The sequence below is a fragment of the Procambarus clarkii genome, chromosome 68 (genome assembly GCF_040958095.1).
Source record: "Procambarus clarkii isolate CNS0578487 chromosome 68, FALCON_Pclarkii_2.0, whole genome shotgun sequence".
Classification (NCBI taxonomy): domain Eukaryota; kingdom Metazoa; phylum Arthropoda; class Malacostraca; order Decapoda; family Cambaridae; genus Procambarus; species Procambarus clarkii.
Genome location: NC_091217.1, coordinates 21,768,380 through 21,796,024, shown reverse-complemented (window position 1 = coordinate 21,796,024; position 27,645 = coordinate 21,768,380).

Below are 27,645 nucleotides of genomic sequence, written 5' to 3'. Positions count from 1 at the left end.
GTCCTCACCATACCAGGTCCACACCACCAGCATCATGGTCCTCACCATACCAGGTCCACACCACCATCATCATGGTTCCCACCATACCAGGTCCACACCACCAGCATCATTTCGGGAGCCGGTCGGCCGAGCGGACAGCACGCTGGACTTGTGATCCTGTGGTCCTGGGTTCGATGCCAGGCGCCGGCGAGAAACAATGGGCAGAGTTTCTTTCACCCTATGCCCCTGTTACCTAGCAGTAAAATAGGTACCTGGGTGTTAGTCAGCTGTCACGGGCTGCTTCCTGGGGGTGGAGGCCTGGTCAAGGACCGGGCCGCGGGGACACTAAAAAGCCCCGAAATCATCTCAAGATAACCTCAAGATAACCATCATGGTCCTTATCATACCAGGTCCATACCACCACCAGCATCATGGTCCTCACCATAACAGGTCCACTCCACCAGCATCATGGTCCTTACCATACCAGGTCCACACCACCAGCATCATGGTCCTCACCATACCAGGTCCACACCACCAGCATCACGGTCCTCACCATAACAGGTCCATACCACCAGCATCATGGTCCTCACCATACCAGGTCCACACCATCAGCATCATGGTCCTCACCATACAAGGTCCACACCACCTGCATCACGGTCCTCACCATACTAGGTCCACACCACCACCAGTATCACGGTCCTCACCATACCAGGTCAACAACATCCAGCATCACGGTCCTCACTATACCTGGTCCAAACCACCAGCATCACGGTCCTCACCATAACAGGTCCACACCACCTGCATCACGGTCCTCACCATGCAAGGTCCACACCATCTGCATCATGGTCCTCACCATACCAGGTCCACACCACCAGCATCATGGTCCTCACCATACCAGGTCCACACCACCAGCATCATGGTCCTCACCATACCAGGTCTACACCACCAACATCAAGGTCCTCACCATACCAGGTCCACACCAACCAGCATCACGGTCCTCACCATACCAGGTCCACACCACCAGCATCACGGTCCTCACCATAAAAGGTCCACACCACCTGTATCACGGTCCTCACCATACAAGGTCCACACCACCAGCATCATGGTCCTCACCATACCAGGTCCACGCCACCAGCATCATGGTCCTCACCATACCAGGTCCACACCACCAGCATCATGGTCCTCACCATACCAGGTCCACACCACCAGCATCATGGTCCTCACCATACCAGGTCCACACCACCAGCATCACGGTCCTCACCATAACAGGTCCATACCACCAGCATCATGGTCCTCACCATACCAGGTCCACACCACCAGCATCATGGTCCACACCACCACCAGCATCATGGTCTTCACCATACCAGGTCCACACCACCAGTATCATGGTCCACACCACCACCAGCATCATGGTCCTCACCATACCAGGTCCACACCACCTGCATCATGGTCCTCACCATACCAGGTCCACAATATCAGCATCATGGTCCTCACCGCACAAGGTCCACACCACCTGCATCACGGTCCTCACCATACCAGGTCCACACCACCACCAGCATCAAGGTCCTCACCATACCAGGTCCACACCAACCAGCATCACGGTCCTCACCATACCAGGTCCACACCACCTGCATCACGGTCCTCACCATAACAGGTCCACACCACCAGCATCATGATCCTCACCATACCAGGTCCACACCACCAGCATCATGGTCCTCACCATACCAGTTCCACACCAACCAGCATCATGGTCCTCACCATAACAGGTCCACACCACCAGCATCATGGTCCTCACCATACCAGGTCCACACCACCAGCATCATGGTCCTCACCATACCAGGTCCACACCACCAGCATCATGGTCCTTATCATACCAGGTCCATACCACCACCAGCGTCATGGTCCTCACCATACCAGGTCCACTCCACCAGCATCATGGTTCTTACCGTTCCTGGTCCACACCACCAGCATCATGGTCCTCACCATACCAGGTCCACACCACCAGCATCACGGTCCTCACCATAACAGGTCCATACCACCAGCATCATGGTCCTCACCATACCAGGTCCACACCATCAGCATCATGGTCCTCACCATACAAGGTCCACACCACCTGCATCACGGTCCTCACCATACTAGGTCCACACCACCACCAGCATCACGGTCCTCACCATACCAGGTCAACAACATCCAGCATCACGGTCCTCACTATACCAGGTCCAAACCACCAGCATCAGGGTCCTCACCATAACAGGTCCACACCACCTGCATCACGGTCCTCACCATACAAGGTCCACACCATCTGCATCATGGTCCTCACCATACCAGGTCCACACCACCAGCATCATGGTCCTCACCATACCAGGTCCACACCACCAGCATCATGGTCCTCACCATACCAGGTCTACACCACCAACATCAAGGTCCTCACCATACCAGGTCCACACCAACCAGCATCACGGTCCTCACCATACCATGTCCACACCACCAGCATCACGGTCCTCACCATAAAAGGTCCACACCACCTGTATCACGGTCCTCACCATACAAGGTCCACACCACCAGCATCATGGTCTTCACCATACCAGGTCCACGCCACCAGCATAATGGTCCTCACCATACCAGGTCCACACCACCAGCATCATGGTCCTCACCATACCAGGTCCACACCACCAGCATCATGGTCCTCACCATACCAGGTCCACACCACCAGCATCACGGTCCTCACCATAACAGGTCCATACCACCAGCATCATGGTCCTCACCATACCAGGTCCACACCACCAGCATCATGGTCCACACCACCACCAGCATCATGGTCTTCACCATACCAGGTCCACACCACCAGTATCATGGTCCACACCACCACCAGCATCATGGTCCTCACCATACCAGGTCCACACCACCAACATCTCGGTCCTCGCCATACCACGTCCACACCACCTTGATCACGGTCCTCACCATACCAGGTCCACACCACCAGCATCAAGGTCCTCACCATACCAGGTTCACACAACCAGCATCATGGTCCTCGCTATACCAGGTCCACTCCACCACCAGCATAATGGTCTTCACCATACCAGATCCTCACCACCAGCATCATGGTCCTCACCATACCAGGTCCACACCACCAGCATCATGGTCCTCACCATACCAGGTCCACACCACCAGCATCATGGTCCTCACCATACCAGGTCCACACCACCAGCATCATGGTCCTTATCATACCAGGTCCATACCACCACCAGCATCATGGTCCTCACCATACCAGGTCCACTCCACCAGCGTCATGGTCCTTACCATACCAGGTCCACACCACCAGCATCATGGTCCTCACCATACCAGGTCCACACCACCAGCATCACGGTCCTCACCATAACAGGTCCATACCACCAGCATCATGGTCCTCACCATACCAGGTCCACACCATCAGCATCATGGTCCTCACCATACAAGGTCCACACCACCTGCATCACGGTCCTCACCATACTAGGTCCACACCACCACCAGCATCACGGTCCTCACCATACCAGGTCAACAACATCCAGCATCACGGTCCTCACTATACCAGGTCCAAACCACCAGCATCACGGTCCTCACCATAACAGGTCCACACCACCTGCATCACGGTCCTCACCATACAAGGTCCACACCATCTGCATCATGGTCCTCACCATACCAGGTCCACACCACCAGCATCATGGTCCTCACCATACCAGGTCCACACCACCAGCATCATGGTCCTCACCATACCAGGTCTACACCACCAACATCAAGGTCCTCACCATACCAGGTCCACACCAACCAGCATCACGGTCCTCACCATACCAGGTCCACACCACCAGCATCACGGTCCTCACCATAAAAGGTCCACACCACCTGTATCACGGTCCTCACCATACAAGGTCCACACCACCAGCATCATGGTCCTCACCATACCAGGTCCACGCCACCAGCATCATGGTCCTCACCATACCAGGTCCACACCACCAGCATCATGGTCCTCACCATACCAGGTCCACACCACCAGCATCATGGTCCTCACCATACCAGGTCCACACCACCAGCATCACGGTCCTCACCATAACAGGTCCATATCACCAGCATCATGGTCCTCACCATACCAGGTCCACACCACCAGCATCATGGTCCACACCACCACCAGCATCATGGTCTTCACCATACCAGGTCCACACCACCAGTATCATGGTCCACACCACCACCAGCATCATGGTCCTCACCATACCAGGTCCACACCACCTGCATCATGGTCCTCACCATACCAGGTCCACAATATCAGCATCATGGTCCTCACCACACAAGGTCCACACCACCTGCATCACGATCCTCACCATACCAGGTCCACACCACCACCAGCATCAAGGTCCTCACCATACCAGGTCCACACCAACCAGCATCACGGTCCTCACCATACCAGGTCCACACCACCTGCATCACGGTCCTCACCATAATAGGTCCACACCACCAGCATCATGATCTTCACCATACCAGGTCCACACCACCAGCATCATGGTCCTCACCATACCAGGTCCACACCAACCAGCATCATGGTCCTCACCATAACAGGTCCACACCACCAGCATCATGGTCCTCACCATACCAGGTCCACACCACCAGCATCATGGTCCTCACCATACCAGGTCCACACCACCAGCATCATGGTCCTTATCATACCAGGTCCATACCACCACCAGCATCATGGTCCTCACCATACCAGGTCCACTCCACCAGCATCATGGTCCTTACCGTTCCAGGTCCACACCACCAGCGTCATGGTCCTCACCATACCAGGTCCACACCACCAGCATCACGGTCCTCACCATAACAGGTCCATACCACCAGCATCATGGTCCTCACCATACCAGGTCCACACCATCAGCATCATGGTCCTCACCATACAAGGTCCACACCACCTGCATCACGGTCCTCACCATACTAGGTCCACACCACCACCAGCATCACGGTCCTCACCATACCAGGTCAACAACATCCAGCATCACGGTCCTCACTATACCAGGTCCAAACCACCAGCATCACGGTCCTCACCATAACAGGTCCACACCACCTGCATCACGGTCCTCACCATACAAGGTCCACACCATCTGCATCATGGTCCTCACCATACCAGGTCCACACCACCAGCATCATGGTCCTCACCATACCAGGTCCACACCACCAGCATCATGGTCCTCACCATACCAGGTCTACACCACCAACATCAAGGTCCTCACCATACCAGGTCCACACCAACCAGCATCACGGTCCTCACCATACCAGGTCCACACCACCAGCATCACGGTCCTCACCATAAAAGGTCCACACCACCTGTATCACGGTCCTCACCATACAAGGTCCACACCACCAGCATCATGGTCCTCACCATACCAGGTCCACGCCACCAGCATCATGGTCCTCACCATACCAGGTCCACACCACCAGCATCATGGTCCTCACCATACCAGGTCCACACCACCAGCATCACGGTCCTCACCATAACAGGTCCACACCACCTGCATCACGGTCCTCACCATACAAGGTCCACACCATTAGCATCAAGGTCCTCACCATACAAGGTCCATGTTACGAACCTTACCTCCTGTGGAGGTTGGTTTCAGTTGTTAAATGTTGGTGGACACAGGGAGAGTGTATATTAGTATAAATCCCCAGCTGAGATTTGAGAGGCCGCTAGTTATCATTATTACTCCGCCCAGTAAAGTAGTACCTTCTCAGCTGGAGATCATCAGAAATAATGTGAACTTGAATAGCTTTACTATGTAAGGGAAAAATGGACTCTATACAAAAATATGCATGGGGGAATATAGTAAATAAAATCATTAATGTGTTTGATAGTATATGTAAAGAGTAGAGTATTAAGGGGCGATGAGGCAAGAGAGGTGGACGGCATCTTGACTGAAGGGGGAGGTGTATCGCTGCCGACCGTTCCTGCTATTTGAGGGGTTTTCTCCGGCCGTACAGTCAGATAAGCCTATCCTTGTCTATATCCAGGGTTGCAAGATTGGGTAGAGTAATATTACAGAAGTTGGAGAGGTTTTATAAGAGTCCAGGTTTCCTAGAGGCAAAAACATGTGTCGTTGGATGGATGATAACGGTTTGTGGCTGGGTGCATGACACCAGGAATGGGACAGTGAGCCGTGGGGTGGTCAGAGCCACTTGAGTTTATAATACATGGTGATCTTATGTTGTAAGGAAAACGCCTTGTTAAATGTAATCCTGTGTGACTTGTATGTATAAATTTGTGACTTGTGTACTAGGCTGTTTCTCTTACTCCTCATACTCCCTAGACAACCTTGTAAGGACCACCACCACCAAATTCTCTTCTAGCTCTCTATGACAACAAAAACGTATCACTGCTGATAACATCAGTAAGACCAGGCACTTTATACAATTGGGTAGCCTGTCCGGGAACACCTCACATATTGAGCAGCCTGATCGAAAGCCTAATAAAAGTGGATAGCCTGTAGGTGTAACCTAATATAAAAATTGTGTAGCTTATTTTGTTTACTTTAACTTGTGTAGAAATTTAGAATATTTTTAATATTGGTATAATATGAATATGTACTTTATTACTTATTTATGAACATTTTATTAATCTTTATGAAAAGTGTTTTGAGAAATTTTTGTTTGTGTTCTCGAGTGCAAAAAAAAATTACCAGTTGACAAGGCAGTCAAGTAAACTAAGCACTGTCCTTTTCAGTTTTTTAAACAAATTTTCAGCCTAAAAAGAGAAAAGGTGGTGCAGAATTATAAGTTGTGTTGGAGTCTGCTGTATCTTAGCACACTAAAAATGGATTTGGTAGCACAACAAATTGTCGACAACCCTAGTTTTGAGGGTTTGAAAGCGGCAAAAAAGTCTATCCTAGTGGCTGTTGGCAAGCACTATGGACTATTATTGCACATGGGAATGGTGAAGACGGAACTGCTAAGAGAAATAATGATACACTGGGTAGATGAGCAAATTCTCCCACAGGAAATATTAGAGCAGTTCCCGTCCACCAGTGGTGCAAATATTGTAACTACAGGAAAGGTAGAGACTCAGATGCAGTGGCAGGCAGAATTGGAACTAAAGAAGTTGCAGTTTGAGGCAGAGCAAGCTCAGAAGAGGCTAGAGGCAGAGCAAGCTCAAGAACTATCTATGGAGAGGTTAGAAGTGGAGCTAGCTCAGAAAAAAATAGAGTTACAGATTAGGCTAGCGGATTTGGGAATTAGATCAGAAAATACCGGTGTTGACGATTTAGGAACTCCTGGGCAGTTAAAGATTCACAAAAATGTCAAGTTTCCTCTGTTCTGTTAGTCTGATCCAGACCAATTCTTCATACATTTTGAAAAGTTGGCACGGAGTATGGAATGGCCTGTAACACAATGTGTATCTCTTCTTCAAGGTCAGTTGGTGGGAAAGGCACAGAAGATATTTGCAGCTATGCCTTTTAGTAACAGTTTTGACTATGATAAGGTAAAAGCAGCCATCCTTACTGCTTATCAACTTGTTCCTGAGGCTTATAGGCAGACGTTTAGACAGCTGAGACGAGACCCAAGTCAAACCTTGGTAGAATTTGCACAAGAGAAATATAATATGTTTAATAAATGGTTAGATGCAGAAAAAATTAGGGATCTGGACTCTCTTAAAAATTTACTCATAGTAGAAGAATTTTTATCTTGCATACCTTCTAATGTGGCTTTGTATTTGGCAGAGAAATTACCCTGAGATATTTATGGGTTGGCTATATTAGCAGATGAATATGAGTTGATGCATAAAGTAACTTTTAAAAATAAAATTCAATCAAATAGACAAGGATCTGGTCGAGCAGTAAACTCCTCAGTCAGATTTCGGTCCCACATGTACCCAACAGCAGGTCAAGGAAACACTTTTTCAAAGGTGCCAGGTGGTAAAGAGAGTAATGTAAAACCCAAAGAGGATCACACTAGTAATAAGCCTCGCCCAGAGTTGAAACAGTGTTCCTACTACCATAGGAAGGGTCATGTTGTTAAGAGTTGTTGGTTTCTTCACCCAGAAAAGAGGCCTATGGCACTCAGTGTGTGATGGGAGGAAAACCAAATGTGTAACAAAAATAATGGGGAAAAAGCACTTGCTATAAATCATTTTGGAGCGTTTATATCAAATGGAAAATTACAGTGTGCAAATGGTTTGTGGCATGATGTTAAAATTTTGAGGGATACATGAGCATCCCAATCTTTATTATTAGAGAGTGTGTTACAATATATACAGTCTACAGAGACTGGGGAGGTAATGATTATACAGGGAATCACAGGAGATTTCCAGACTGTACACTTGAGAGAAGTAAACCTAGACTGTGATTTTATTAAAGGCAAAGGTTTAGTAGGTGTTAGTCCTAAATTACCAGTTGCTGGCATTGATCTAATAGTGGGGAATGATCTTGCTGGTAATCGAGTTAAAAGAGATGACCACCCAATAATGCTAACTAAGCCAGAGGTGATTAGGGCATGGCCAGATCCTGAGGACAAGGTAATGTACCCAGCATGTGCCGTGACCCAGTCAAACAGAGTCTCAAATATCACAAACTCCCAATAATGTAAGTCAGGAGACAAAATTTGAGGTTAACAAATTAAATAGTGAAGTGGATCTTTGTGACACTTTTATGGCCAAGTTGGAAGAAGCAGATGGGAATAGGATGGGGAGCACCTCCACCAAACCACCTAGGAAAAGGGGTAGGGGAGAGTGGAGTCCAGTTACCACAACTGGCTCTTCAGACTTGAGATCAAAATCAAATTTTATTCATCAGCAAAGAACTGATCCTACGTTGACTGACTTGCATAATAAGGCAGTAACTGAACTAGAAGCAGAATCGGAGGCTATGGCTTATTACTACACTAAAGAGGTGTTGATGCGGAAGTGGAGACCTAGGAGCTCACCTGTGTCACACACTTGGGAGGTAGTTAATCAAGTAGTCCTACCGAGGGGTTATAGAGAAAAAGTGCTAAGTGTAGCCCATGATTCACCAATAGGCGATCATCAGGGTATTGCAAAAACATATAATAAAATAAGCAAGTACTTTACCTGGCCTGGATTAAAGAAAGATGTCATCCAGTATTGTAATGAATGTCCAGTATGTATTAAAACTGGCAAACCAAACCAGGTAATACCAAAAGCCCCTTTACAGCCAATTGTGGTAGCCGAGGAACCGTTTACCATATTATTGTTGATGTAGTAGGCCTATTGCCTAGAACCAAGAGTGGTAATATGTATATCACCACCATGATGTGTCAGACTACACGCTTTCCTGAGGCATTCCCTGTGAGAAATGCTACAACGAAAGTGATAGTAAGGCACATAATGCAATTTTGTACTATTTTTGGTTTACCAAAAGTAATACAGACAGATGGGCCAAATTTCACTTCCAAAGGTTTTCAGCAGTTTTGTGAGGAGTTTGGCATCCTCCATAAGACATCCACTACTTACCATCCAGAGAGCCAAGGTGCTTTGGAAAGGATGCACCAAACCCTTAAGCAAATGCTGAGAACCAGTTGCATGGAAACTGGCAGAGACTGGGATGATGGTCTTCACTGATGCTTATGGCACTGAGGGATACTTATCAGGAGTCCCTGGGTTGTTCACCCAACTCATTAGTTTTTGGCCTTGAGGTGAGAAGTCCACTAACCACCTTAAGAGATAAGTTGGTCAGAAATCCAAAAGTGTTGTGCAGGTAAACTATATTCATGACTTACAAGATAAGTTAAATAAAAACAGGGCTAAAGCCTTAATTCATCTTAAAGAAGCTCAAGGAAAAATGAAGGCACAGTACGATAAAAAGACAAAGCAACGACATTTTGAGGCAGGTGATAAAGCGGTGGTACTAATGGCACGACAGGGACCAACATTGTTGCATAGGTTCCAAGGTCCTTATACAGTGATAAAGAAACTCAGTCGCACCAATTATGTAATCCAAACACCTGATCTCAAGAGAAAGGAAATAGTAGTGCATGTGAATAGGATGAAACTAACACAGAAGGGAACTACCAATACCAACCAGGTGCTTAGTGTAACCCATGTAGATGAGAATAATGGGGAATGTGATTTTAATAGTGTACCTAATGCTCATGTACCTTATTTTAGCAATGGGGAGTGGTTGGATAATGTCCAGAAAATGGTGGAACATTTGTCATCAGAGCAGAAGCAGGACTTGGAGCAGTTGCTGACTTCTCATGCAGACATCTTTGGCGATATTCCCACCCAGATTTCAGTTATTCACCACGACATCGAGGTGACCGACAACCAACCAGTCAAGTCACACCCATATAGAGTCAACCCTACCAAGTTGAATCTCATCCAGAAAGAAGTTGGCTACATGCTTCAACATGGATTGGTGAGACCTAGCAGCAGCAGTTGTAGTAGTCCTTGTATTTTGGTTCCAAAGAAGGATGGAACTCAGAGGTTGGTCATTGACTACCGTAAGCTAAATGTAATGACTGTTGATGATAACTTTCCAATACCTAGATTAGATGATTGTATTGACAGTGTTGGTAAAGCCAAGTTTGTAACCAAACTAGATTTGTCAAAAGGGTACTGGCAAATTCCTTTAACACCAAGAGCTCGGGAGATGAGTGCATTTATAACTGCAGATGGGTTGTATGAATTCACTGTAATGCCTTTTGGGCTGAAAAATGCCCCAGCAACTTTCCAGCGTCTTATGAACTTAGTGTTAAAAGACATACCACAATGTAGAGCTTTCTTGGATGATATTGTAATTTTTCACAATAATTGGGAGGACCATATGAAAGGTTTGGCTAAACTATTAAAATGCTTAAAGGAGGCTAGTTTAACTGTAAACTTACATAAATGTACTTTTGCTAGAGCTAGTATTTCTTGTGAGATTTTTTTTCTTTGACAGGTTATCAAAAGAATTAAGTCCTATTGATGTTACGTTAATCGCAACTCCCTCGCAAGAGAGGCAGACCTTAAACAGCAAGAGCTGCCAGTGGCAGATGTTTAATCTTAAAGCCTAAGATCATAGGACCGCGGGAGCAAACCGCCAGGCGAAACCACATGGGTAACACCTGTCACTTAGGTCGCTGGCTCCTCCTAGTTGACAACTAATAAAGGGTAGCCGACGGATTCTCACCTCTTATTTATAGAAGTGTGGTGCTGTGCAATGGACTCGAGCGTTAGATACAGACTTAATATAAACATAAGCAGGCAAAGCGTTGCAGAACATGAAATGTGGGGCAGTAATATTGGAAGGTTTGACGTAAACGACCGTTTCTATAACAAAACAATTTATTCACAAAAACAAAAACTAAAACTACTACACAGTGAATTTACGTTACTTTACTGTCACTCCAGTGGCACATTCAAGAACAGCTAATCAACAGCCTGATGGACCCACGGTCTCCTTATCCCGTCGTCGCTGACTGAACAATGACACTAACTGAACACAGTGGTGCCCACTGGTGACGCAAGCTTGCAATCAATATTGTCACGGCTTCACGGTGACCAATACTATAATCACAAAAACTTGACTGGCGCTCGCTGCCCACAACGAGGTACCAAGTAACAAGGCGGTTAATCCAAGAATGATAACCCTTATAAAAAATCATATGTTAAAACTTGTCTCTCAGAACAATCAAAACAAAAGTTACTCTAATTGAATTTAAACAATTACGTTATCACACACGTATCTCTACGACACTTAAATGGCAGCAATAACTCGTAAATCAATTAATTACATCAACTTGAAAGTCAAGCATTCGGTGAGTAATTCCCAATTACTTACTGAATACAACAGCCTATTAATACAGACGAGTATTGACAAAGCCTACTGTCTCTCAACTGACAGTTCACTTCCGGTCTTACAACAAGATTACCTTAACGAGGGTAGACTACTGTACCACACACAATGTTCCAATACTCCGTGTAAACAACAACATCAACACCTGGTGAATTCACTAAGTGGCGATTACTAATTATCTTTAATTAGCTACGAGTGCCTAATCACTCTGTCCGCAGACAGATCTGATCAGTCCAACGAATTACGGAAGCTTAATTACAGCGCAATTGACTCCGATCATAACAGACCGTCAACCCCTTACGTTAATCATTCAATTAACGACAGCTCGTTAAATCGTTAACACTACGTTAGTCTTCACTTGACAATTCCTCCACTGCGTGAACTTCACTGTGACTGTTGCCTTTACACGTCCCTACGTTAATCACAACAATGTTCAACGAACAAGTGACCTCGTTAAGTAAATCGTGACCCCCGGTGACGTTAACTGACTTTAATTCTCACGGAATCCTTCACAGTACACAACGGCTTCCACCAAGGTCAAACTTGTCTACGGTTTACACACGGTACAACACAGTACATCACAGTACAACACAGTACATCCTTGCCACTCACGGCAAAACTTGTAAATGACTTCCCCCAGTAAATTATCCACCAATAATTCACACTTTACCACAACACAACAGTAAAATATATAACCAAGGGAAATCTCCCTGTTACCACTTTTCACTGCTGAAAAAAGGGAATCAAATTACAGCGAATACATACACGGCACATAGAAAAAAAAATAGAAGTAAATAACTCATTTTACTCTACCTCTGAATGTGTCACTAGGTGTCTTCACACACGTCAAAAATCACAGTTGGGCCCAACCTCAACTTGAGGACAAACAGGGTAGACTCACACGTCTCCAATTCCCATTCACCTCCCCAGGTGGTCCCAGGGACAGAGGACAGACGGAACACTGGGGGCGAACCCAGCTTCAGAGTTTTATTACCCAAACGGAAACAGTGTACTTACATCAATGGCCCGCAACCTTCTTTCACTCACACATACACGTCAATCACACTCCCACTGCTGCTGCTGGATGATGACGTAGGCGTCCTCACTTCCTACACGTGGTCAGGTGGAGCACAGGGTCCTAGACCACGGGGTTAGCTCTACACACACAGAGACCAGGATGGCGCAGACACACTGGCACAGGCAAGCCAGGGTGCGCACAACAGCAGGAATGCGGTACCACGCCCCTTCCACTTGACACGGTACCCCAGGATACGACGGAACACGGTGTTACACGGTACACGAGACCCGAGACAGAGTCCTTCACTGTTCTTCAGAATTAGAACTTTTAAGGTTTCTCTCATAACACTGAAACTCTTTCTAGCACGTCTCCCAGCAGTATCTTCAAGCACAAATACGATAGACGGCGGATGTCGTTTTCGTAGCCCAATAATTAACGCCTCACTCAGTCAAGTTCCTCTAAGATGGCGTCCCACAATTACGCGGCTAGATGACAAGTTCACACGGTTCGATACAAGCCCCTTTCCGATTACCGGATTCTTACGCACGGCACACGGAAAGATAGCAAGATGTAGGCGTGACTTTAGTAACGTTGGAGGCGGTATTTCCCGATGCTTGGCCTAGCAAGGAAAACACGTCGTCAGGGAGCAACGTCCTAGGTAAGAATGTCTTTCCCACCAACACTATGCCCAGGGGTACCATGCAGTACCCCTCAGCGTCTTGGCCAATCACAGTTCAGCATTTCTGAGGCCCCAGGCCCTTAGCCAATCCCGCACCTGCCCCATGACGCTACCCCATCTCTCAGGAGGTGGACACGTGATAGGGGGGGTGGTCTACGGCCGTTAACCCCCATACCTCCCTCTCTACACTTGACTTGTACAAAAATTTCCCTGAAATCAACTCCCTCCTGTAATTTCCTTCACAGACCTGATACAGCGATCAGAATGACATCAATGGCTAGCAAATGTCATGGGCTGTCTAACGACACCCAACACGACTGTGGAAAAGTTGAAATTCAGAAAGTTGAATCACGGTGCACATCACTGATGCACTATGCAATTTCGTACTTCATTCAGTGCACGAGAGATCAGGGAAAATATGTCCCCTGACATTTCTTACTTAGGTGTGGGATATCCGGGGCTTGACTTAATTATTTAATTATTTAATTTAATAACGAAGGACCACCCACTTTTGAGAAAACACAAGGAAGAACCAGTGTCTATGGACAAATATTAGAAAGAATAATCACTTAAATAAATAATGGACTGTATGGTTAATTAACTAAAGTCAGAGCCTCAAACACCTACATTGGGGGGTATTGCTAGAACTTCATATACGTCTAGGAACTAGTGTGGTTCGTGCACCAGTTCATTGTAGAATAAAGAATATTGTGACCAAATTATTATAGAATCAATAGGTAAATTCAAATAGAAAATATTAATGATTGTTAGGATTAAAGAGCAATCATCTAAGTAAACACATCAATCTCCAGTTCAAATGACAAGTACTCGATATGATAATATTATGGATATGTATAATAAAATGGAGTAATTAAATGTGTACAAAAGTCTTAGCTTTAAGACGATTTCCATGACATCGTTCATGCTTCGTCCTCGTGATCTCAGGATCTCCACATAGAAGCCCTTAGAGGTGAATAACACAAATGTAGTTAACGGCTCGTTGACTCCTCACATACGAGCTGTAATTTAAAGGATATTACGTAGCATTGAACTAGGATACTTAAATCTCAATATTTATGAAAATAGAAAATAAAGATTAATGCGGTACTAACATTGGATTTTTAGTCGTCTTGCTATGTAACGACAGACTGCCCACGAAATATACAATCTCTAATGATGCATCAAGAAAGAAATATATACTTAGCATGAGTGCAGTGTATGCTGAAGTCTGCAGGTATCGCGTCTCAGTCTCAAACTTCCACGATGTTGTACACGTGGTTGAGAGTTTGGCTTGATTATCGACGCGTTATTATTTGACCGAGCACTATGGATCACGTGGAAGAATAATTATTCGTTTTAAGCTGAATATCAGTGTAATTCTTGCTGATAATCCCAACGTCACGTGTCTCAGACTCTGACGCCACGACTTTCCTCTCCAAGTACGCGCGCTCGCTGCTCACTCCGCAACAGGATCCACCGCCACACACACAATGGCGTCTCCTTCTCCCTCAACCCGCGTCCCGCATTCACCACAGAAATTATTTATCACGAATAATACTATTTCGCGCAATTGTGGTTGAAATACTTTAATAAAGACTGGGTTGTGATTCTAGGGATTTAAATATTATTGCTTTCTCGTCTTATGGTGGTAAACGAGAAAGGGAGAAGATTTTAGTTTTCTCCATGGCATTCACGCGTGACAGAAAAACTATTACTTGATTACAATTGTAACTAAAAACTCTCGATTTAGAATTATTTGGGAGTTATGTTATCCGTAAATAATTATCAAACGGAATACTGATGATTTTAGAGAACCACATTCAATTCTCTAACACACTGGCAATAAATGTGTTTAACTAGATATAATCTGACGCAATACTGGTGCTTGGTTTCGTAAGAATTCCAGCATCCATATGTAGATATAATGGTTAGTTTATGTGAACACTACCGTTAGTAAGTTTTAGTGACTACTGTAGTTAGTATATAATAATACTGATTTATTATAATACAATAGTATTGTATTAGTGTTGGAAATTTCCAACATAACTCCGGGGGGAGATTTCTCGGGTCGCAGTGCAATGTTGAGTACTGACATACCTATCCCGAAGTTAGTATTAATGTTAGTATGTTAGTACACACATAACGGATGTCCCATAATTGTCAAGGACATACAAGAAATTTGAGTCTTGTAAAGAAATTCATGTTGAATGCAACATGTTATTGGGAATCATCGAAAGTTAATGACTAATAAAGCCTACAATAAACTCTGTGACTGATGTCGCTATGACATGTAACGTTTATGTTACTAAGTCTTAAAGTTTTGCAAACTCTTAGATACTCTAGAAGAAATAATGTTATTGTTAATAGCCTACATAAACAAATTAAGGATTAAACATTGAAATATTAAATGATTAAGTTATCAGTAATCAAGAACTCCCTAAAGCTTACAATAAACTCAACAACTAGGGTCGCAGTGACATGTAATGGCGTATTACGTAGTTGCTGAATTGTAGGCAAACTCAGAAAAAGTTCCTAAGAACTGATAACATTATTGCATGTGTTGTATTCTACATTATTATACAGTAAAGTATTATTGGGTCATTCAAGATCAAGGAGACTATGACACTACAGTAAGGTCACTGTCTAGGGTCGCTGTGACTTGTAACTATTGAGTTACTAGACAATAACATCACGCAGCATCATGATCACCCCAAAATCAAATGAGGAAATTTAATTTAATGTGCACTGCCGTGCAGTAGTCATTCTGACTGATGGTACAACTAATTTGCTAACTAGCTAAAATAGTGGAAAATTAGAGAACTGAAAAGGTTTGTTTATTAAAATCAAGGAAGATGTCGGAAAATCCGACACCATTTAATAATCATACAGATAATAGCTGTATTACCAACAAGTTACCCATAGAAAACGTAACTTGTAGTGGAATTACCGTCTATAGAAAACGGGATATCATCACCACATACTATTATAATTCACCAGCTATTCTGCTGGGAATTGTTCTTAAATACATTAGTCTTTGGACTTTACCATCATAAAAACATCTTATATAAATTAACTTAATTATCAATATTAAAGTAGAGTAAATGTGACCCTTCTATCACGTTCTGAAATCTGGACAATGTAAGCCAGGCGTCAGAGTGGAGGAAGGAGGGCAGCCGTTGTTATACGAGACCAGAGGCTCACACGGGAGCAAATTCGGCTCCTGTTAATTTTACTTGGACGTAGTGTTATGGATACCAAAGGTGTACCATCTGTCAACACGCTGTCAACAAATCAAGTTAAGTGTTCTTTCCGAAACCCATTATCTATCATTAGTGGCCATTAATGTCATTATATAGGGTGACCCGGTTAGAACGCGAAATCGCCTCAAACTAAAGGTAATTAAGCCAGGTCTTCATGTTCCATGTACTGTTTTCTCTGATATACTTGTCATATATAGGTATCTGGCTTCACAGCTAGCGCACTTTTGACAGGTCAAGACGAGGATGCAAGATTGTGCACCAGTTACTGGGTGATATGGAAGCTACCTCAAAGAGGATAATTTGGTGTCTACACCCTAGTTATACCTGGTGGACTAACCTGCTGTACTATAAGATAAGGAACCTTTTCAATGTATGTAGTTAATACAGTAGTTTGATTGGCTGCATATATATAAATATAAACCCCCCCTAATGTGTAGAGGATCGATTTGTGAGATTAAGAGATTATTGCAGAAATACAGTCCACTTATCATTATACAAATTGCTATCGAAGTATATAAATTAACGTAAATATAAATTCATATAAATTAAATAAATATAAATCTCACAGGTCGGTTCCCACATTATTGGTCATCTTCGAACCGGATGACGGATTATTTGATCCTTTGAACCCACATTTGGTCATCTTAGTACCGGATGAACCAGTTAACCAGTGGATTCATTAAATATACTAGTGCAGTGTTATTTAAACAAAGCCAGCAGTCAAGACGGCAGCGTAGCCTCGAGGGAGCTCAGGAGCCTCCCTCAGCCCAGTTCAGCTTCGTCAGCGGTTTCATGCACACCCACAGATATTTGGTGGCGTGTTATTTCGTGAAATGACAGCGCTAATATAGAATCCAGCCAAATTAGTGACTGTGTCTTCGCGAGATTGTTCACGGATTTCGTGGTGTTACATTTCGCGAGAGATTATCTACGAATTTTGTGGACTTTATTTCGCGAGGTCACTAATAATATTTAATACTTCTAGATAATATTAGAAGTTTCATAGAGACTAATTAAGAGGCTATTATCAATAATTGTGTATATTATTTCTCCAAAATAGAGAATTATTTAATATATATTGCACTAGTGATCACAGTATAATATTTACTAATTGCCAACCCACAACAGGGTAGGATATGACTAGTTGAACTATTATTGTTCATCCTAGTCCCATTATTACAATAGTCAGTTGTACTATATTGAACAACCTAACACCATTAATGAATGGTCCAGACCCTATTTTGGGTGTAATTTTTATCAACTCGAGTTGAGTTGTATATATAATAAATTACTTATGATCATTACACCTTTGAGTGATTAATTAGTGTCTCTACCATCCTAGGGTGATATAGAAGAGCTAACCTAAAGGTACTTCCAGTGACACTGGTTTATCACTCAAATCATTAGTGTGGATGATTGTATATATATATAATGTGTATTAATTTTAAGTGCTAACCTCTAGTAGAGGTAGGATTATTGCCTAGTGAGTTCAGAATTTACCCTAGGCTACCATCAGAGCTTGTTCAGTATTATGAGCAGCCCAAGTACAAGTCCCACAAGGCTTCACCAACGAGCCAGTATGGATAATGCAGGGAGAATGAAAAGAACCCTTGCAGGTCTTAAAGGCCACTTAACAAGACAGATCAAGAAATGTGAAGATTTGTCACAACAATCTCAAGTTGATTATGCTGACCTGGAAAGCTATTATCAAGCAGCTGCAGGTAAATTTGAGCAAATCAAATGCCAAATGGCTGTCCTTGTGGGGACAGACTACTACCATCGATTCATCGGTAGCCCTACTAAATATCAGGGCATAACCATGTTAAAGTCTGCAGGAGGTAAATTACTCTCAGGTCCAGTATCAAGCCTGAGGAGACCTATACCTGCAGATAAACAATACCAATAGAAATCTAAATTTGTCAGCTGATTATATTTCTCCAGTAGCATTATACTATGGAGATTACAGCTGACTATACCAACAGAAGTTGATGTTAGTATCATCATTTAAAGCTGAAGATGAGTTCATGAGGCCTCAGTGGCAAATCAGTGAACAGTAGCTTGCTACAAGTCACTGCGACCAATGTCACTGAACCCACTGCAGTCTCAGAACCATACTTTACTTTAATGATGAGCTATTCAATCCTCTGAATCAATTAACTAAATTAAACCCTAATAAATCTGATGACTGATTTGATACATTTATTATTTAATCAAGATGTATTCCATGGGCCTCAGTGTTTATATATCAGTGACTAGTTACCTGAACAAACTTCAAGTTATATCTATGTCACTGATCTCACTGCAGTCCCTGAATCATACTTGACTGTAGTACTTGATCACATCCAGTCTTCTGGGTTAAATAATATGTAATAAGGCTTGAATATTAGCCTTTCAAGAGTTGACAGGGAAATGAAATCGCATTAGACTTCTAACCCCTGCAACTCTAGTACGGGACATCCGTCCTGTACGAACAGACACACAAATGTGTGATTACTAACTACTGACATCAAATTAATGTAATAATTCGAAGGAGGAGTATCGGTGTTCGTCTGTTCTAAACAGGACTTCGACCCGTGAGCAGCCCCCTGGGGAATTATGTCGGAAAATCCGACACCATTTAATAATCATACAGATAATAGCTGTATTACCAACAAGTTACCCATAGAAAACGTAACTTGTAGTGGAATTACCGTCTATAGAAAACGGGATATCATCACCACATACTATTATAATTCACCAGCTATTCTGCTGGGAATTGTTCTTAAATACATTAGTCTTTGGACTTTACCATCATAAAAACATCTTATATAAATTAACTTAATTATCAATATTAAAGTAGAGTAAATGTGACCCTTCTATCACGTTCTGAAATCTGGACAATGTAAGCCAGGCGTCAGAGTGGAGGAAGGAGGGCAGCCGTTGTTATACGAGACCAGAGGCTCACACGGGAGCAAATTCGGCTCCTGTTAATTTTACTTGGACGTAGTGTTATGGATACCAAAGGTGTACCATCTGTCAACACGCTGTCAACAAATCAAGTTAAGTGTTCTTTCCGAAACCCATTATCTATCATTAGTGGCCATTAATGTCATTATATAGGGTGACCCGGTTAGAACGCGAAATCGCCTCAAACTAAAGGTAATTAAGCCAGGTCTTCATGTTCCATGTACTGTTTTCTCTGATATACTTGTCATATATAGGTATCTGGCTTCACAGCTAGCGCACTTTTGACAGGTCAAGACGAGGATGCAAGATTGTGCACCAGTTACTGGGTGATATGGAAGCTACCTCAAAGAGGATAATTTGGTGTCTACACCCTAGTTATACCTGGTGGACTAACCTGCTGTACTATAAGATAAGGAACCTTTTCAATGTATGTAGTTAATACAGTAGTTTGATTGGCTGCATATATATAAATATAAACCCCCCCTAATGTGTAGAGGATCGATTTGTGAGATTAAGAGATTATTGCAGAAATACAGTCCACTTATCATTATACAAATTGCTATCGAAGTATATAAATTAACGTAAATATAAATTCATATAAATTAAATAAATATAAATCTCACAGGTCGGTTCCCACAGAAGATTCTGAGTCGACAGTGAGATTAGCAGCCTAGTCATTCTGACTTATGAGCTAATTGAATTGCAGCTCATAGGCTTAACACTGTAAACTCATTAATACATCCTCAACTTTTAAATGAAAATTGAGTTTATTAAATCAGTCTCTATAAGTATAGTCAACTGTAATTAATGGTGAGTACAGATTAGGCTTGTACTCAGTTGACACTAACTAAAGTCCCTAAACCTACCTAAATAAATGGTTTAAATTTCTAACCTACCTAAGTAAGGGACTAAGCTAATTGTGAGCAAAAATGTACTCAAATTAACATTGGGAGCTGTATTGAGCTCGTGAACAGGTTGAGCAATATTGAGCTCATTAACAGTTAACAGAGGGAGCTATATTGAGCTCGTTAACAGTTAACAGGGCGAGCTATATTGAGCTCGTGAACATGGTGAGCTATATTGATCTCGTTAACAGGGTGAGCTATATTGAGCTCGTTAACATGGGGAGCTATATTGAGCTCATTAAGCATGTTAACAGGATGAGTTATATTGAACTCGTTAACAGAGTTAACAGGGTGAGCTATATTGAGCTCGTTAACATGGGGAGCTATATTGAGCTCATTAAGCATGTTAACAGGATGAGTTATATTGAACTCGTTATCAGGATTAACAGGGTGAGCTATATTAAGCTCGTTAACATGGGGAGCTATATTGAGCTCATTAAGCATGTTAACAGGGGTGAGTTATATTGAACTCGAATTAACGAGCTGGAGCATTGTATCGTTCAATTATCATGGCGAGCAGTGCTCGTATTAGCATGGGGAACATTAAAGCGCTCAATTGTTACGTTAACTCAGGGTGAGTTATATTGAACTCGAATTAACGAGGTGGAGCATTATAGCGTTCAATTATCATGGCGAGCAATATTGAGCTAGTATTCGCATGGGGAACAATAAGCACTCAATTATTACGTTAATTCAAAGGTGAGCTATATTGAGCATGTTAATTAACAATGCTGATGTTTAATGATAATGCATTAAACAAAGGGAAACCTAAGATTGCTGGAAATTAAATTACTGCTACGATTAATCCTATTCAAGATAATTTGTAACATTTTCCCAACCTAAACGTTTCACGCGTTATTAGTTCTCTGTAGACTCACTTACGTATTGGTAAGTTTGCAAGTTTGTTCGCGGTGCGCTCCTACAATAATTATGCAGAAACGAAAGAAAAACAACTCAAACAAAAATTGATGCAAGTATTTTCACTAACTCCTAGTGCAGAAAACATTGTATTAATAAGGTTTTCTTGGCAAACCTTAAGCGCAAGTATTTTGGACCTTGGTCCCAGTGAATTTATAATTATAGAAGTTGCTTGATGACTTCATAGTATTGCTAAATTCAGGAAATGCTAGATGCATTGATTGCTAGATTCTCTAGCCTAATATTATTAATTACCTAGGGAGTGCTAGATTCTCTAGCCTAATATGATCAATTACCTAGGGAGACTGAGTGTGGTCAATTATTACTTGACGAGAATAATTCTAGGTCTGCAGTGGATTCAATGGCTTGGTCGCTGTGACTTGTACTTGTTTAGGTACGGACCACTGGTTTTCCACTGAGAGCTATGAAACATCTCGGCGAATACTAATTGTACTACATTCAATCTGTGTTTATTACTCAGCTGTGTTTCTCATTTTAGCTTGCTGCTGGAGAATTCATTTACTGCTGACTAATTTGTTATTGTTGGCAGGCTTAGGCTTGTTCACATTCAGAACTTTACCAGTAAGTAAGTAGCCACCTGCAGATTGGAGCATATTCATGCCCAATCGTTTAACATGTCCAGTTATGAACTGGTAATAGTAGTACATCTACTACTAGAACTCCTACTAGTACATCTACATTGTTAAGGCGGTCAGACGTTAACTTGTTGTTAGCCAAATTAATTTCACGTTCCTGCAGGAAGTGGGCTGTGAACCCCAGACCCTTAATATTTAGGTCAAAGGGTATTTGATCTACAGCAATGGCTTGGACAGCCTTGACATGACTACCTAGTCTTACAAGCGGTTGAACTACTGAGTATTCATGGGTTCCTCGATTTATCATGAACCCTGACAGGTTTAATTTTACTTGTCTGATTGGTTGAAAATTGAGTGCCTCTGCCGCCTTTTGAGTAATGAAAGTTCTCTGGGAACCTTGATCAAATAGTCCACGAGTGGTGATCTTGGCTCCTCTGTTCTTTACTTGAAGTTGGGCAGTAGGCAAAGCAGCATCCACTTGAGATGCTTGTGAAATTACGCTGTACACATCTCGCACCTTGCAGCACTGTACTGGTGTAGATTCTCTACCTCCTATTCTAGGATTGATATAATTTGTCCTGACTAATTTGCACAGTGCAGCATGATGCTTGCCCCTTCTACACCTATTGCAGGTGTTCAGTGGGGTGTCACAGCTATTAACATTATGTGATTTGAGACACATAGTACATTTGTGTAACTGTTTGAGTCGTCTGACTCTTGTGTCTCTATTAGGGTAATTAGTACATTTGTACAGAGAACGTTTTTGATTGCAAAACAAGCACATTCCCCATCATACAGCTCGTTTAGGGGTTACCGGTTTAGGTAAAACAGTAACTGCAGGTTGTGATGGTTTTGTTGCTTGTATTTGCTTGTTATTTATTCTCTTGTGACTACTTGGTGTACTCTGGGGAGCCATTACTGGGCTCTTGGGAGTGCTCTTTGGACTATTAGGTCTCTTAGGAGCACCTGTGGAGCTCTTGGGAGTGCTCTTTGGACTATTAGGTCTCTTAGGAGCAACTGTGGGGCTCTTGGGCCTTATTGATGAATCAGTGTTTGACTTATTGTTATCACATCGATTATTAGTACCCTTAGTACCTAGTGACAGTGTCACTTTAGGAGCTCCAGGTAAGGAAACTGATGTGGGTACAGTTTTGGTGCATTCAGAAGAGGCATTAAGTGCCTAGTTTGCTGAATGATTGCTTATATTGCGCAAACCTGTAAATATATCCTGCATTGACAGGGCTTTACCATTCTGGTATACATATAATTTATTGAGTGTGTCACCAGACAATTTTCTTTGGATGATAATTTTAGTCATCCACTCAGCAGTTGGGTGATCCACCTCTTTACTGAAGGAATTTAACAGTGACTCAAGCTGAAAACTAAAGGCTTGTAAAGAGTCAACTGATTGTTCTGGTGGAGATAAATCTAGTAATTGGTGTACAAGGGTAATAAAGTCTTCTCATTGTTAGCACTTGCTCTAGAAGGCTGGTGTGAGTAATTATGACCATTACATGTACTGCTTAAGGCTTCTTGCTTAGCCTCAGCTTTAATTGCAGCTTCGGCTGCTGCTGCAGCATTACCTTTATCATTTTCTGGTTCAGATTCACTGATTATTGCAGCTTCACTAAGAGTTTCATCTGCAGCTTCACTTGTTTCTCTGGGTTCCTGTGAGGAGCTAGTCAATTCAGTAGCCTCATGCATTGAATTTATAGAATCCAGGGAACATTGAGAAGAGCTGTCTGAAAATTGATCAGACTTTGTAAATAAATTATTACGTGAAGTTGTATTAGATGAGATGATAGAAAATGAAGGTTGAACTTCAGTTGTTGATCCTGTGTAGTGATCAGTATTGATTAGAGGATTCTCCTCATTTTGAGGTAGCTCATGTATTTCATCTGAGCTGGGTGCTTGCTCGGGTGTAGGTCTACTAAAAAAAATGTTCTATCCACTCAGGAACATCTTGTGTCGCAAGCACTTTGTTATATTCATCTAACTTGTCTTGAATGATATATTCATAGTCGGCAAGATCAGATTCTATCAGACGTAATTCGTCTGGGTCAGTATTACTGATAAGGAGTATGTTCCTATAAGACTCGATTATAACCTTTACATAGTCAGATTTTAGGTTAGCCACCCTTGTGGAACTTACTAGCCTGAAGACGTCAACTGAGTTAGTTCCTATACAGTTGTCACATTTGACAAGTAGTCTTGACAGGTGAACTTGAAGACCTCTCAAGAGTCTTCCAGTTTTTTCTGGAGTAGCCATTCTGGCTGTAAATTTGAGCTTTATAGGGCTTATATAGCTACTTGGACTTCTATGGTACTTGCTCCTTTATGTAGAGCAGGTATAATTTTTGACAGCCTGATATTTTCTTGAGGCTGATTGTAATTTACCTCATTTAGAGGTTAGCTACCTACCTAATAATAAGCAACTAAGATTTGAGTGGTACCTTGGTCTCACTACAGGTGTTCCTTAGCTTAGCTCTTCAAAATCAGCCTTGGATGGGTAGTGAACTTACAGTAACACTCAAAGATGTACATAGAAATATATAATAAAATATAATTACACAATAAATGGTTAATCCCACCCATTCGGGTCAGCACTACATAAAATAATAATGCACCAACACTGCTTAACAGTACTAGTTAGGTAATAATCCTACCTATTAATGCAGCTAATGGTGTAGACTGAATTTGTACAAATCTTAGTACCGTGTCAGTCTGAAATATCCTACCTCTGTTGGGTTGGCATAATAACTGCAATAAATGTGGTGCAATAATGTGCAAATAGTGCTATGTTTTTGGATTTTGTAATTTTATATAATATATATACACTGGTAGAAATTATGTGTATAAGAAATTAAATGAACACAAGAGAATTAATTGTGTTTGGCAAGTATTCTACTGCCGTAAATAATATTTAACTCCTGAATGTACTTCCTAATTGTGGAATAAAATGTTATCAGGGTTAGTAATGATTAATTAGTATGGGATCAGCAATTTATATTAGTATACTGGATCCTAAAATGTTAATGAATCCACTGACTTGAGTGAGTCAGTAATTATGGATTGAATTTAGGCTATAATAGACAGTCTGCTGACAGCCGTAAATTGAAATATTTGTATAGCCCAAATGGTTAACACATAATTGGTGTTAGTGAGAAATTATTATAGAAGTTATGAGCTGTTGCTCCTGGTGACCTAAAGATTCTTACCTCAGTATGAGGTGTAGGTCTAAGTGTTGTGGGTAATTGACTGTGTCCCACGAGTGCTACCTTGTACATGAGGTATAAGTAGCAATTGAATTGGTGTGAATTAGGCTAACCTATGTGGTACACTGCCGGTAGATACAATTAATAAATGTGGTTAGTCTAAACTACTTCACACGGTGATTAGTTATTACTAATTAGTATGTATCCGGTTCGATAAGGACCATAATGTGGGATATCTGGAGCTTGACTCAATTATTTAATTATTTAATTATTTAATTTAATAACGAAGGACCACCCACTTTTGAGAAAAGAGGGAAACTAATAAAAAGTGATCATTAGAAACACAAGGAAGAACCAGTGTCTATGGACAAATATTAGAAAGAATAATCACTTAACTAAATATTGGACTGTATGGTTAATTAACTAAAGTCAGAGCCTCAAACACCTACATTGGGGGGTATTGCTAGAACTTCATATACGCCTAGGAACTAGTGTGGTTCGTGCACCAGTTCATTATAGAATAAAGAATATTGTGACCAAATTATTATAGAATCAATAGGTAAATTCAAATAGAAAATATTAATGATTGTTAGGATTAAAGAGCAATCATCTAAGTAAACGCATCAATCTCCAGTTCATATGGCAAGTACTCGATATGATAATATTATGGATATGTATAATAAAATGGAGTAATTAAATGTGTACAAAAGTCTTAGCTTTAAGACGATTTCCATGACATCGTTCATGCTTCGTCCTCGTGATCTCAGGATCTCCACATAGAAGCCCTTAGAGGTGAATAACACGAATGTAGTTAACGGCTCGTTGACTCCTCACATACGAGCTGTAATTTAAAGGATATTACGTAGCATTGAACTAGGCTACTTAAATCTCAATATTTATGAAAATAGAAAATAAAGATTAATGCGGTACTAACATTGGATTTTTAGTCGTCTTGCTTTGTAACGACAGACTGCCCACGAAATATACAATCTCTAATGATGCATCAAGAAAGAAATATATACTTAGCATGAGTGCAGTGTATGCTGAAGTCTGCCGGTATCGCGTCTCAGTCTCAAACTTCCACGATGTTGTACACGTGGTTGAGAGTTTGGCTTGATTATCGACGCGTTATTATTTGACCGAGCACTATGGATCACGTGGAAGAATAATTATTCGTTATAAGCTGAGTATCAGTGTAATTCTTGCTGATAATCCCAACGCCACGTGTCTCAGACTCTGACGCCACGACTTTCCTCTCCAAGTACGCGTGCTCGCTGCTCACTCCGCAACACGAGCCACCGCCACACACACAATGGCGTCTCCTTCTCCCTCAACCCGCGTCCCGCATTCACCACAGAAATTATTTATCACGAATAATACTATTTCGCGCACTTGTGGTTGAAATACTTTAATAAAGACTGGGTTGTGATTCTAGGGATTTCAATATTATTGCTTTCTAGTCTTATGGTGGTAAACGAGAAAGGGAGAAGATTTTAGTTTTCTCCATGGCATTCACGCGTGACAGAAAAACTATTACTTGATAACAATTGTAACTAAAAACTCTCGATTTAGAATTATTTGGGAGTTATGTTATCCGTAAATAATTATCAAACGGAATACTGATGATTTTAGAGAACCACATTCAATTCTCTAACACACTGGCAATAAATGTGTTTAACTAGATATAATCTGACGCAATACTGGTGCTTGGTTTCGTAAGAATTCCAGCATCCATATGTAGATATAATGGTTAGTTTATGTGAACACTGAACACTACTGTTAGTAAGTTTTAGTGACTACTGTAGTTAGTATATAATAATACTGATTTATTATAATACAATAGTATTGTATTAGTGTTGGAAATTTCCAACATTATGATATGAAGTGGGAAATGGGAAGGTGTTACCACTCAAAAATAAAGTAAATGATATATTAGAGTATCCAGTGTTGACTAGCAAGAAGGAGGTGCAAAGATATCTAGGAATGTGTGCTTATTATAGGAAGTTCTGTAAAAAAATTTCAGGAAAAGTAATACAGACCACATCAACTGACTACTCTAAGCCATTCAAACTATATATAGATGTTTCGGACTGGGGTGCTGGTTCTGTGCTAATGCAAGAAGATGATGAGGGTATTAATCATCCAATACATTACTATTCTAAAAAATTTACTAAATGCCAACATAATTACTCCACAGTGGAGAAGGAGGCTTTATCATTATTACTAGCTGTTAAAAAATTTGACATTTATTTATCAGCCAATACTGTTGAAGTGTTTACTGACCACAACCCCTTAACATTTATTGCTAGCATGAAGAATTCCAAG